This window comes from Poecilia reticulata, chromosome 1 (genome assembly GCF_904066995.2).
Source record: "Poecilia reticulata chromosome 1, P_reticulata-male-v2, whole genome shotgun sequence".
NCBI classification, from domain to species: Eukaryota; Metazoa; Chordata; class Actinopteri; order Cyprinodontiformes; family Poeciliidae; genus Poecilia; species Poecilia reticulata.
In genome coordinates, this window is record NC_088830.1 from 26,352,210 (window position 1) to 26,364,861 (window position 12,652).

General features: G+C 38.6%; 1 long non-coding RNA gene and 1 pseudogene across 1 annotated transcript; both read right to left on the reverse strand.

Annotated features, from left to right (window-relative positions):
• Positions 1-277: 277 nt before the first annotated feature.
• Positions 278-2,346, reverse strand: LOC145552629 (uncharacterized). The gene is made up of 3 exons (XR_014088752.1): positions 2,302-2,346; positions 2,171-2,232; positions 278-1,766 (listed from the first exon to the last, which is right to left on the reverse strand). It is a non-coding gene; the product is annotated as an uncharacterized LOC145552629 (long non-coding RNA).
• A 5,872-nt stretch (positions 2,347-8,218) lies between these two features.
• Positions 8,219-9,451, reverse strand: LOC145547578 (uncharacterized; annotated as a pseudogene).
• Between the last annotated feature and the right edge of the window lie 3,201 nt (positions 9,452-12,652).

Genomic DNA, 12,652 nt, shown 5'->3' on the forward strand with positions numbered 1-12,652 from the left:
GTTCCCTACCCTTACATGGTGCTGTGACTGAGCCAATAGTGACCCCACCCGAACTGCGGCTCAACAATTCAGTGGGAACTAGTTTTCCGAGACCGCAGAGTCATGAGGCAAGGAACTAGAGGGCTGTCGAGAGCCATGAGAGTGAAAACGTGAAGGGACACGTACACCGTCACATTCCCTGGCATAATGACCTGGCTGTTGGCACCGTCTACAGACTATAGGGGCATTACGAGGGGGACGACTTTGTTGGTGGGTTTGACCAAAGAGGCAACGCTCTGAGTAAGTTTATTTAATTGCTCTTGTTGTCGTGCCAACATATCATGCAGTGCCCTCAATTCTGACCCCTGATCCCTTGGACTAATCTGAGCAGTGCTCTGGACAGCATACTGAAATCCAAGTGATGGAACTGAAAGACTCCGGGCCCTACTATCGCCAGATGAGCCCTCCCGTTCCCACCTAATAGCTTCAGCCCTGACATCAAGTAAAGTAGCTGCAGGCTTCTCCCGTACAAACTGTTTCAATGCACGCCGCAGTGGACCATCTAGAACATGCTCCACAAACTGATCCCTCAACAATACATCAGCATTAACCATATTAGTGGGTGCAGAGGCTTTAACCTTCTCCATTAATCCCATTAGTGCAAGTGAAAATTCTTGAAGAGTTTCATCTTCCTGCTGCTTTCTAGAAAAGAAAGCCTCTTGCAACGAGACATAGGAATCAGTACAACCATATACCTCTTTTAGCACTCTAATAATGCAAGCTGGATCAGTCCGTTCAGCACTAGAGCGGTATCTGAGCTCCTCTCGCGCCTCACCCTCCAAATGATCATACAAATAAAAAGCCTGATCAACAGGTGATAAGTGACGTGCCCTCATACAGACCTCAGCCTCCTCCAACCATTCATTTAACCCTATACCGGATCTTCCCCTGAACATCGGACATTTCCTGTCACGAGGCACAAACACCAACCTCTCTGACACAAGGGGACCTGAGGCGGGCAAAGCACTCTGAGATGTGCTTGAAGTAGAAGTGGCAGTAGAAGTACCTGGGGCAGAGAGTGACTGTTCCTGACGCAGTCGTTCGTTGTCTGCTTTCAATCGGGCAATCAAGTCCCGCATTTCTTGGATCTCCTCCTCCATAATCTGGATCCTTTACTAGATGGGCTCACTGCTGTTTTGCCTGTACACACAACACAATTCTCCTCCAAAGCAAACAAAACACAAGACCACTACACATACAGAAAAACAAAAAAACTAAGGAATCAAGTCTCCTTTTACACAGCAATAATCCTGCCAACAACGCCAATTTGTGGCAACCTGGGGGGTGGATTTTCTTTATTTTTAATTATGAACCCAAGATATAAACTCTTACAGGTTATAATGACCAACAACGCCACCTGGAATAATTCCAGGAAAATGTAATGAAAGGACGCAAGTACGTTCTGCTGGAAAATGAGACAAGATTCAGGAAGTTCTACAAAGTTTATTCGTCTTTATAATCTCTTTTTTAAAATAATGATCTGAAATTGAATGGTTAAAACAGTGAATGCAGTTAACAAGATTTATCATAAAACGTCTAAATTGCAAAGGAAACTGAGGCTTACCAGTGGGGAAGTAGTGAGGGAAAGGGGCAACATCCAGTGCAGAAAAAGGGAATCACCTAGACACTACAAAAACACGGCAAAGAAAGAAAAGGTGCTCCAACAAAACACGCGAGACAAGACACCGCCACCAGGGGTCACCACCGCCACCACAGAAGCCTCAGTCCTTAAAAGAAAGACAAAAAAATGAAACAATACAAGTAAACAGTGGTACAATGGCGCTACAATGTTGCAGTTCATTCCTTCAATAGCGCCATCACTGCTCCCAGAAGCAGGGCAAGTTCAAGTTGGTCTTTTTAAAACAATTTGGAGTTAGGCAAAACAGCAGCGAGTATCAATCCAGGTGCAATGCCGAAGAGTCATCAGGTGGCTAACAAAAAAATATAGCAAATTAATTCAACTGCTACAACAAAATTTATAACTTGCAGCAGCCGTTTACCTGTGACCTGATAAATGCCCAATAATCAGATCCTCAGTACCACCTAGATGCAGTGCAACTGTAATAAAAAATGGTATGTGAAGGTTTTGTTTACATGAAACGGGTGTTACTTAGCCACGCTAAGCTCTTACCTTCCTATCAGCAGAAATGAATGGACAGATCGACCCCGATATTAAAGGTGCAGCGAAGGAGGCTAAGCAGACAAACCAGTTGACATTAATAGCCATTCCTAAAGCTGACAAATGATAACACCCACGCTTACCCAGAACGGCGCAAACAAAGGGAGCAACTTCAATTTGACGTCACGACACAAGCAACCTCATGTCAGGTGAACGCTTGCTTATATGCAGCAGCTGAAATTACTCTTAAAGTGGCAGCGTACCATTTATGCTGCTACATAAGCAAATTATTCATTTTCAAATACTCTCTAGATCTCAGGAAGTAAGACATTACAGTTAAATAAAGCTATTATGTTTGAAGGCTTAACTTTAATCAGTCAAACCCATTTGTTCAGGAATAAATTAAATAGTTCATTGAACCAAAAATTTTTACAGGCTTAATATCTGTGTTCCGCCTCCACTCATAGGGGGAAACTAGCGGGAGTTTTTAAAACGATTTGCCGGGAGACGTGCGTTCTCTCTCGGTGTACCGAACATGGAGCGCCCGGTCAGCTGACAGCTGGCGAGGGGAGCTGGCTGTTAATGCAGCGAGGTCACCGAAAACGTCTGAGCAATATTGCTATTAAGTGATTTTTTGATGCACCTAGCAGATATTTGAGATCTATACATCTACATTCTCGCCGAAAATCATTTTGTGTAATACAGCAAAATTAATTTTGCTGCCATTGCTGCTTTTCTGAACACCCGTTTTAAAGGATGCGGAACCTAAATTTGAGCTCAGCTGTTTTTTGTTCGACTCCCTCTAGTGGTCTGGAGCACTTCCGTTTTAAGCACTTATTGCATCTTTTCTTTTGTTTGCTGCATTTTATTTGCTATTTGTTTGCGACTTTTTGTTTGCATTTTCTTTGCTTTTTGTTTGCGTCATCTCTTCTTGTTTGCTCCATTTCATTTGTTTGCGTCTCTTTTTTTGTTTGAATGTTTTCTCTGTTGCTGCGCTTTTGCACCCGTCGGCCACCGTAAGTTGTGTCTATATGGAAGGATAAAAAGAAACTGTTCATTATAGAAACAAACCTGTTGACAAATGACAGAAAAATAACATTGACACAATGTCTAATAAACAGAACAGATTCCAGGAGGATTTTAGAAATACGGAGTTGTGTCTGCCTCGTTATTTTAACCTGTTGTATCCTGTTTACAGGAAAAATCTGCATCTGTTACACCGACACCAGCCCTGTTGCGTGAAACACTTGCTTTACTAGCCTTTTGCTGAAATGTTCTTCATATTTCTCCTGTTTATGAAAGTAAGTCTCAGCAGTTTAAGGAGGAGAGCCCTAAGAAAGATAACTGGTTCTTTTTTCTCTCTACATAAATAAGCCATTCTTACAGCGTAGTTGTGATGTTTGCGCTCTTTTATCTGATATATAAACATTTATAAAGGAGGGGAACGGTTACTAAAATGACCCTCATGCAGAAAGTTTCATACATTCAAACCTTAACCTGAATCCAAACGCTGGCGTTTCTTACCTATTCGGTATAAGATTATCTTGGGCTTCCGGGAGAAATCCAGAAGTCTGCTTTGATCAACTCTGTGAATGTTTCTTCAGCAGCAGTCAAATACTTGTTGATAAACTCGTTTAGACAAACTCTCGAAAATTCCACTAAACAAACCATGCACCATCTTGTTTTTTTCCTATCTTCTTCTCTTTAATGGCAGTGAGAAGCATAGACATAAATACGTAGACGCCTCATGGAGCGAGAAGGACCCCGTGCAGCAAACAGAAAGGGGGAAAAGGGACCACTGTAGGTCTCGTACCGTATTTGGAAATGGTATGAGACTGCCATTGCAATCCGGAAGCGAAGGGGGCACGTTTTGTGTATTTTTAGGTGAAATATATTTTTATATATAATATATATTATATTAATATATATTTATATTAATAGTTAAAAGTTATGTTAATTCACATTAAGATATGTTTTACTGAAAAGGAATGTATTATGTCGAATGTCCGGGTCAATCTGACCCAGTAAGTTGTTGTGGAAGGAATTCCTAGCAAGTGTCTTTTCATTATGTCGGAGCCGAAATATTATTGAGTTGTTATTGCAGAAGATTTTGGTGTGTCTCTTTTCCTTACATTGTGCGTTGCACGCAAATGGGGCGAAAACAGAACATGGAAAGGATGTCTGTTTGGACAGATAAGAACTAACAATCTGACTAATGGTCCTCTGAAGGAGCAGATTTAACTTCCACGAGGTCGTGATGATGAGCTGATGAACATGTAATGTGTGATGCCGCAGATGTGCATTAAATGTCTTCCTGGTTGTCGGTGAGCCGGAGAGAATGGAGTTTTGTGTATCGTCTCTTAATTTATGAGACGATACACCTTTGAATTCCTCCATAGTATCAAGACAGCTAATGTAATGAAATAAAAATAATTAACTGTTAGAATTTATTTCCACTCTGCTGTCCATAGCAAAGTTAACTTTTATACTGTAATATTTTTGCAGGACAAAAGTAAGAAAAATATGTAGCTAATGTTTGACAATGTCTGATTTATCAAAGTTTATTGTTGTTACAATAAAATGTCAAAAAATAAAAGAAAATTATTTTTTTCTTGTCTTCTTCAAATGTTAAATGCACGTTAAATTATGGATTCATGTCAATATATTATTGAATAAAATGCTGTAAAAGTGTGTGTGTTCATCAGTGTCAATATAAAAACTATCAGAATAATTTCTATCAAATTGTGCTCTTTATTCAAAAATCCCCCAAAACAACTAAATAATCACATTAAAAGTAATAAACTCTGTTTTTAGTCATTTGATTACCAAATATATTAGCGTGTGTGAGAAAATGTGTCAAATATTAACTTAACCCTCCTATTATGTTTGTTTCTGAGGTACAGCAATAATGTTCGTGGGTCAATTTGACCCGGAGAGTGTTTAGTCATGCAATAGCGTCAGAAACCTAAAACATCCTCCAAAACTTTTTTGTATCTGATTATTAATTCCAATACTAACCATTTCAATCAATATTTGTGCAATGAGGTTTTTTTATTTCTCACAAATTAAGGATCAATAACGACAATTTACTCATTTGGACATAAAAATTTGATTTTCAATTTTTTATGCCCACTGAAAAAACCCAAACACAAAATGACACTATTCTTGAAAGTGATTTTTTGTAAATTTCTTTATATTACATTTAGATTTTTTTTGAAGGGGTCATCTTTATAATTGAACTTGAGACACTTTTCTGCTCTGGGTCAAATTGACCCGCTGACTAAAATCAAGACAAATGAGTCCTGAAGATGATCCTCCAGCTGGTTTTCCAGTTTAAATCTGCGTGTTCAAAACAAAACTGGGTTTTTCATCACATGCTGCCCAGATTTTTATGCCATATTTAGCTGGTGTGGAAGCCATATATTGCCTAAATGAGTAGGGTCGCTACTCATTTAGGCAATATATGCCTTCTGAATGCCAGGGGTGAACTTTATGAATGCCACAAGTCTTCCATCTACTGTGACATTAGGGCCTGGGTTATAGAACAGGGGAAGTTACAACCCATATGTACCACACTGTTCTATTAGCTGCTAGTTTGTCTTGTCCATCGATTGTCAAATCGGATTACTCCGGAGAAAAGTTTCCAGAAACATTATGGCCCTAAATATTACCCTGCCTGTCTCTGCATCCCTTAGACTGGCTGTTGACTCGTCCTTTGACTTATAAACTCTGGTCAGAATGAGGACCTCCAAATATGCATGTAAATGCATTTGGTCCAGCTCCTTCCAGTTCTCTCCAAAAACTCACCTTCCTTTTAGATTTGTCATTTCAACAAGGATTTTCTGTATTACACAAGGCCTGAGTAGCTCAAAGACTGACTTGATGTCTATAATGCGAGTTACTGCCATCCTAGTCAACCCTGGAATGATCAACAAGAAGTTCCAGAGCTTCCAGGGTTTTCATCTTTTTATTTCCCTGCTGCTCATTTCCTAATCTCTGACAGTGACAATATCACATGTACCTTCAGTGTGTAATGTGTTTAGGACTCCCTTGCAGAGAGTATTTATGTTCCCTCCATTTCTACTGAGTGTCCACTCAGTGTGGGTGGAGTTTGTCCAGGGGAACAGAAAAGGTACCTGTCAAAAGTTGTATGAACACCTGCTTTCAGGCAGCTTTCTAGTGAAGTAAAGAGAATAGTGAAAGAGTGGGTTTGCGTGATTGTTTAGGTGTGTGTGTGGTGTGTGCATGCATGTGTGGTGTGGTGTGTGTGTGGTGAAATATGTCTCATAGGTGCAAAGAAACAAATAGAATTGGACATTTTTTTAACCTTTTTACCCTTTAACTTGACTGCCGGGTCAAATTGACCCGAACAGTATCGATGTAACAAATAGACCCAGGGGGGGCTGCAAATGTGTAAAATGAACCATTTTCATTTTATACATAGAGTGCACCTATTAAGGCAAATAGAAGTATTTTTTCTGCATGAAACTTTTTCTAACTATTTAAAAAAAAAATTAAACTTTGAAACGGGTCAAATTGACCCGCAACATAACAGGAGGGTTTTAAACTAATTTGCAGAACAGCACTTTGTGAAGTTCGGTCCATTCACTGTATTAGCTTACGTCAAAGGATATGCAAGTCATAAATGACTTTGTAAGGACTTAATAAAATACATATATGTTTATAGATTAAATTAGTTTAAACTTTTAAAAAAGATAGTGATCTTTAACAGAAAACAGCCACAGCAGAAAATAGAAAAATTATGCAACTAAGACAAGCGACACACCAAATTATTGGAGACAATAATCACACATAATTTGTACAATCAAGAACAATCAATGAAGGAAAATATGATTATATGTATTTTGCATTTTCTAAGTAAAAGGGCATGCCAACTTATTTGAAAAGCTTTTATATAGACTGGTTAATATAATTGAAACATCAGTTTCAGTCTAGTTTTGCTGTGAAGATAAACCTATCGAATACTTTTTAATACTGTAAATTTCAGATTGCAAACAATTAATGAAAATCTACTAATAGTACACAACAGCACATCTTATTTTGGATTAAAAATGTATTAGAGTAAATTTCATTCACCCCACTCATTCTCTCTATACAGAAAAATACAAATCAATCCTGCAAGTTCATATTTTATATCTCCAATATGCAAATGTCAAGATCCAAATGATCACATTAACAAATTCAAAATTAAACAATTTCCCACTTTATAGACAAGAAGCCCTCCGGTTTTCATCTTTTATATTAGCGGTTCTCAACGTGGGCGGTACCGCCGCCCAGGGGCGTTCAGAGGACGGCTGGGGGGCGCTGGCGGATTTTTTTACAAAAGGGGATGCTGGGATGCCTTTGGGGACGTTTGGTCGAAGGTAAACTTCGACCAAATTTTCATAGACGCCTGTGAAAATAATTTCTATTCCCATGACATTGTTCTCTGGGAAATTATTTTGATGATAAATACAGAAACAAACATAAAAATCAAACATCTACAATGGCGATAGTAATATTAATGATAAAATAATAGTCAGTGCAAAGTATCCTACAAATTCTTTGGTGGGGGGCGGTGAGGGACCTGGAAAAAGGCTACGGGGGCGCTGGCCCAAAAAGGTTGAGAAACACTGTTTTATATGAACCTCTACATAGGACATACGAAAATAGTTCTACGCTTTTCACCTGTGTGACGCCTCATGTGCTGAGTTAAACAAATTTTTTGAATAAAGCTTTTTCCACAGGTCCCACATGAAAACGGCTTTTCACCTGTGTGAATCATCATGTGCCGAGTTAAATTCCTTTTTGAATAAAAGTTTTTCCACAGTTCACACATGAAAACGGCTTTTCACCTGTGTGAATCATCATGTGCTTAGTTAAACTAAGTTTGTGACTAAAACTTTTCCACAGGCTCCACATGTAAACGGCTTTTCACCCGTGTGAATCATCATGTGCAGAGTAAAGTCTGTTTTCGACTAAACCTTTTCCACAGGTCCCACATGAAAACGGCTTTCACCTGAGTGAATCATCATGTGCTTAGTTAAATTCCCTTTTGAATAAAAGTTTTTCCACAGTTCACACATGAAACGGCTTTTCATCTGTGTGAATCATCATGTGCCGAGTTAAACTAAGTTTGTGATAAAAACCTTTTCCACAGGTCCACATGAAAATGGCTTTTCATCTGTGTGAATCATTATGTGCCGAGTTAAAGCCGGTTTTAGACTAAAACTTTTTCCACAGGTCCCACATGAAACGGCTTTTCACCTGTGTGAATCATCATGTCTGATTAAAGCCGGTTTAAGACTAAAACTTTTCCACAGGTCCCACATGAAAACGGCTTTTCACCTGTGAATCATCATGTGCTGAGTTAAAGCCGGTTAAGACTAAACTTTTCCACAGGTCCCACATGAAAACGGCTTTCACCTGTGTGAATCATCATGTGCTGTGTTAAACGTAATTTGCGACAAAAAAATTTTCCACAGGTCCCACATGAAAAACGGCTTTTCACCTGTGTGAATCATCATGTGCCGAGTTAAAGCCGGTTTTAGACTAAAACTTTTTCCACAGGTCCCACATGAAAACGGCTTTTCACCTGTGTGAATCATCATGTGCTGAGTTAAAACCGGTTTAAGACTAAAACTTTTTCCACAGGTCCCACATGAAAACGGCTTTCACCTGTGTGAATCATCATGTGCTGTGTTAAACGTAATTGCGACAAAAAAATTTCCACAGGTCCCACATGAAAATGGCTTTTCACCTGTGTGAATCATCATGTGCTTAGTTAAATCACTTTTCGCCTAAAACTTTCCACAGTTCCCACATGAAAAAGGCTTTTCAGCTGTGTGAATAATCTTGTGCCAGTTAAATGCTTTTTTGACTAAAACTTTTCCACAGTTCCCACATGAAAACGGCTTTTCACCTGTGTGAATCCTCTTATGAGCATCAAGAGAATATGCAAGCAAAAGCTTTTACAGGTCACACAGGAGAAAGGTTTCTTTTCTGATTTGCTTCTCAGCTTCAGCAGCTTCCTGGAAGATGACTGCTCCTGTTTGGTTCGATCAGTTTGGTTTGTTTGTTCATAAACAGGAACCACCATGCAGGTATCAGTCCCTGTTAATTCAAGCTGTTCTTCACCCTGACTGGAGTAAACTTCTTTCTCTTCCACTTTATTGTTGATACTAGATCCTGCTGCTCTTCTTTATATGTTATCTTCTGGCTCTCTTTTCTTGTTTCACCTGCAGAGTCTACCTCGTCCAGGTCCAGATTGGATCTCCTCTCCTGGTTATACATCTCGTCTCATAAACGTTATGTTGCAAGCAATCTGGAGAGGAAAACAGGAAAAAAAGAGAATGTTAACGTTACTGAAGTAATTAACAGACTTCATTATTTAAGACAGAAATCACCAAATAAACACATCTGAAAATTCAAGAGTGCAACATCAGCTGACATTTGGAAATTACCAAATTAAATATTCTGATTAATTTATTCACTCCAGGCATGATCGTTATTGTTTAAAAAATTTTCTAGTATATTCTAATATTTCTATGTTGGAGCAATTAACTTTTATTTTTATACTTGAGTCAGTTTCAGTTAATGTTTATTTATATTTTTGTTCTTTACTTAAAAAAAAAATCCTAATCCAAGAACCAGAATCTTGACAGTTGTCCATTTTCTGTAAGTTAGGGACTGGTACAGGACCAGCATGCACTGGCTTCACCAACCTTTCTATTTACTGCTAAAATAATGAAATTCTTAGCAACAGAGAAAACATGCCAGCAAAAAAAGAGACCAAACAAAAGACCCTCCTGCTGTCTGGACCAAAACAGCAGAAGATCCTCAGCACCGGGGGATATGTTGATCAGATCGACGGACTATTGACGTGAGGGCTTGACAGACAACGTGTCGCAAGTAAGATGGACATAAATGTGTAATTTTGTAATAGAATATTACTTTACTGTATTTATTCCACCAGTGAAATATCAGCTAATGCAGCTGTATAGTGCTATAGTACTGGTGTTCAGTCCCGCCTGAAAGCTAACCAAGATTATTTTTAAAAGTTCAGTATTCTAACACTGACTTAGATATCTGATACAAGACCTATATAGAAATGAAACAATATTATAAAATAATAATATACACGTTAAACATCACCGGAAAGGTTACACAGATGGCAATGGCTATTATGAACTTCACTCGTCAAAGTAAGATACCTCCCAAATCTCCCGTTATGTTGAAGGTTCCTATGTGTGTGTGAGTGCTAAACATGCATAGCTTAATATTATTCAGTAGTAATCATTATTATTCTGTCTATATTATATAAATATGTATGATAAGACGAGAGCGGTCCATAGGCGTCTGTCCTTATTATGTCTATGTGAGAAACGCCCGGTCTGCGGAAGACGGGTCCTTCGAAGCCACGAATATGGACGACCAGAAAGAAAAGCAGTAGCCTTCACTAGCTGCCTAGCCTCCATCTGGCGTTATGTTGCTTAGCAACCGTGACAACGTGAAGTACAAAGTGCCGAAGAAAAAAAAAACGGACTCGAAGCTAGTTTTACTCGTTTTTCTGTATTATCTTCACCTTTTGATAAAGGCTGTCCATACAAAAAGAAATCGTTGATTCTAAAATGTTAAACATGTATAGCAAGGAATGTAAGCAAATTATCATTTCAATTACTCTCTAGATCTCAGAAGTAAGACATACAGTAAATAAAACTATATCTTTAATCTTAGTTAATAGTCAAACCGATTGCTCAGAATAAATAAATACTAGTGAACCAAAAATTTACAGGCTAATATCTGTGTCCGCCTCCACTCATAGGGGAAACTAGCAGGAGTTTTAAAACGATTGCCGGGAGACGTGCGTTCTCTCCGGTACCGAACTGAGCGCCCCGGTCAGCTGACAGCTGGCGAGGGGAGCTGGCTGTTAAGCAGCGGGAGCAACATCTCCGAAAACGTCTGAGCAATATGCAATTAGGTGATTATGATGAACCGAGAAATCTGAATCTAACATCAACATTCTCGCCGAAAAATATTGTAAAAAATCATTTGGTAATACAACAAAAAAACAACAACAACAAAAAAAAATTGCTGCCATGCGCTTTCTGAACACCCGTTTAAAGGAGCAGACCCTAAATTGACACAGCGTTTTTTGTTCGACTCCCTCATGGTCTGGAGCACTTCCGTTTCAGCACTTTGTTGCATCTTTCTTTGTTTGCTGCATTCATTGCGTCTCTTTTGTTTGTTGCGTTTATTGCTATTGTTTGCGTCTTTTGTTGTTGCATTATTGCTTTGTTGCTACATTTATTTGCTTTTTGTGCGTCATCTCTTCTTGTTTGCTGCATTACATTCTTGCATCTCTTTTTGTTGCTTGTTTCTCTGTGCTGCGCATTGCACCCGTCGGCCACAGGTTCATATAAAGACCAGCTGTGCTTTATGTGAAGGATAAAAAGAAACTGTTCATTATAGAAACAATAAACAGTACAGTTCCAGGATATTAGAAATACGAGTTATGTCTGCCTCGTATTTAACCTGTTATCCTGTTTACAGGAAAAATCTGCGTCTGTTACAGCGACACCACCCGTTGCGTGAAACATTGCTTACTAGCCTTTGCTGAATGTTCTTCATATTCTCCTGTTTATGAAAGTAAGTCCAGCAGTTAAGGAGAGAGCCCTAAAAAGATAACTGGTTCTATTTCTCTCTACATAAATAAGCCATCTCACAGCGTAGTTGTGATGTTGCGCTCTTTATCTGATATAAACATTAACAGAGGGAACGGTACTAAAATGACCCTCATGCAGAAAGTTCATACATTCAAACCTTAACCGAATCCAAACGCTGGCGTTCTTACCTATCGTATAAGATTATCTTGGGCTCCGGGAGAAATCCAGCAGTCTGCGTTGATCATCCATCTCTTCCTCTTGATGATTTCTTAAACTCTGTAAATGTTCTTCAACAGCAGTCAAATGCTTGTTGATAAACTCGTTTATACAAACTCTCGAAAATTCAACAAAACAAACCATGCGCCATCTTGTTCTCGTCTTCTTCTTCGTCTTTTTATGGCGGTTGGCAAACAACTTAAGGTGCATTACCGCCACCTTCCAGGTTGGAGTATGGATAAGAAGCTCATAGCCTCCTCGTTCTTCTAAGAAAATTAAAAAAATCTATCAAAAGCTATATTTCCTGATGAACTCTGAAACAATTCTCTTATAACTAACTTATTTTATACTACTAAGCTCACTAAGTAGTATCTTTCTTTCCCGTACATATTGTTGGTTTGGACATACAGGATAAATAGTACTCTTAACTTAATGAATAAACTTAATACAGGTGTTGTATTATTGTGGAAAGTTAGAAACAGTACAGCATATCTTTTAGAAAAAAATTAATTGTTAATGCATGTCACCATAGAAAAGCCTTCTGGGTTTTGCTTAAAAACTTTTTTAAAATATTAAAATCACACATTTTGTCTCATGAAGTGAAAAATTTATT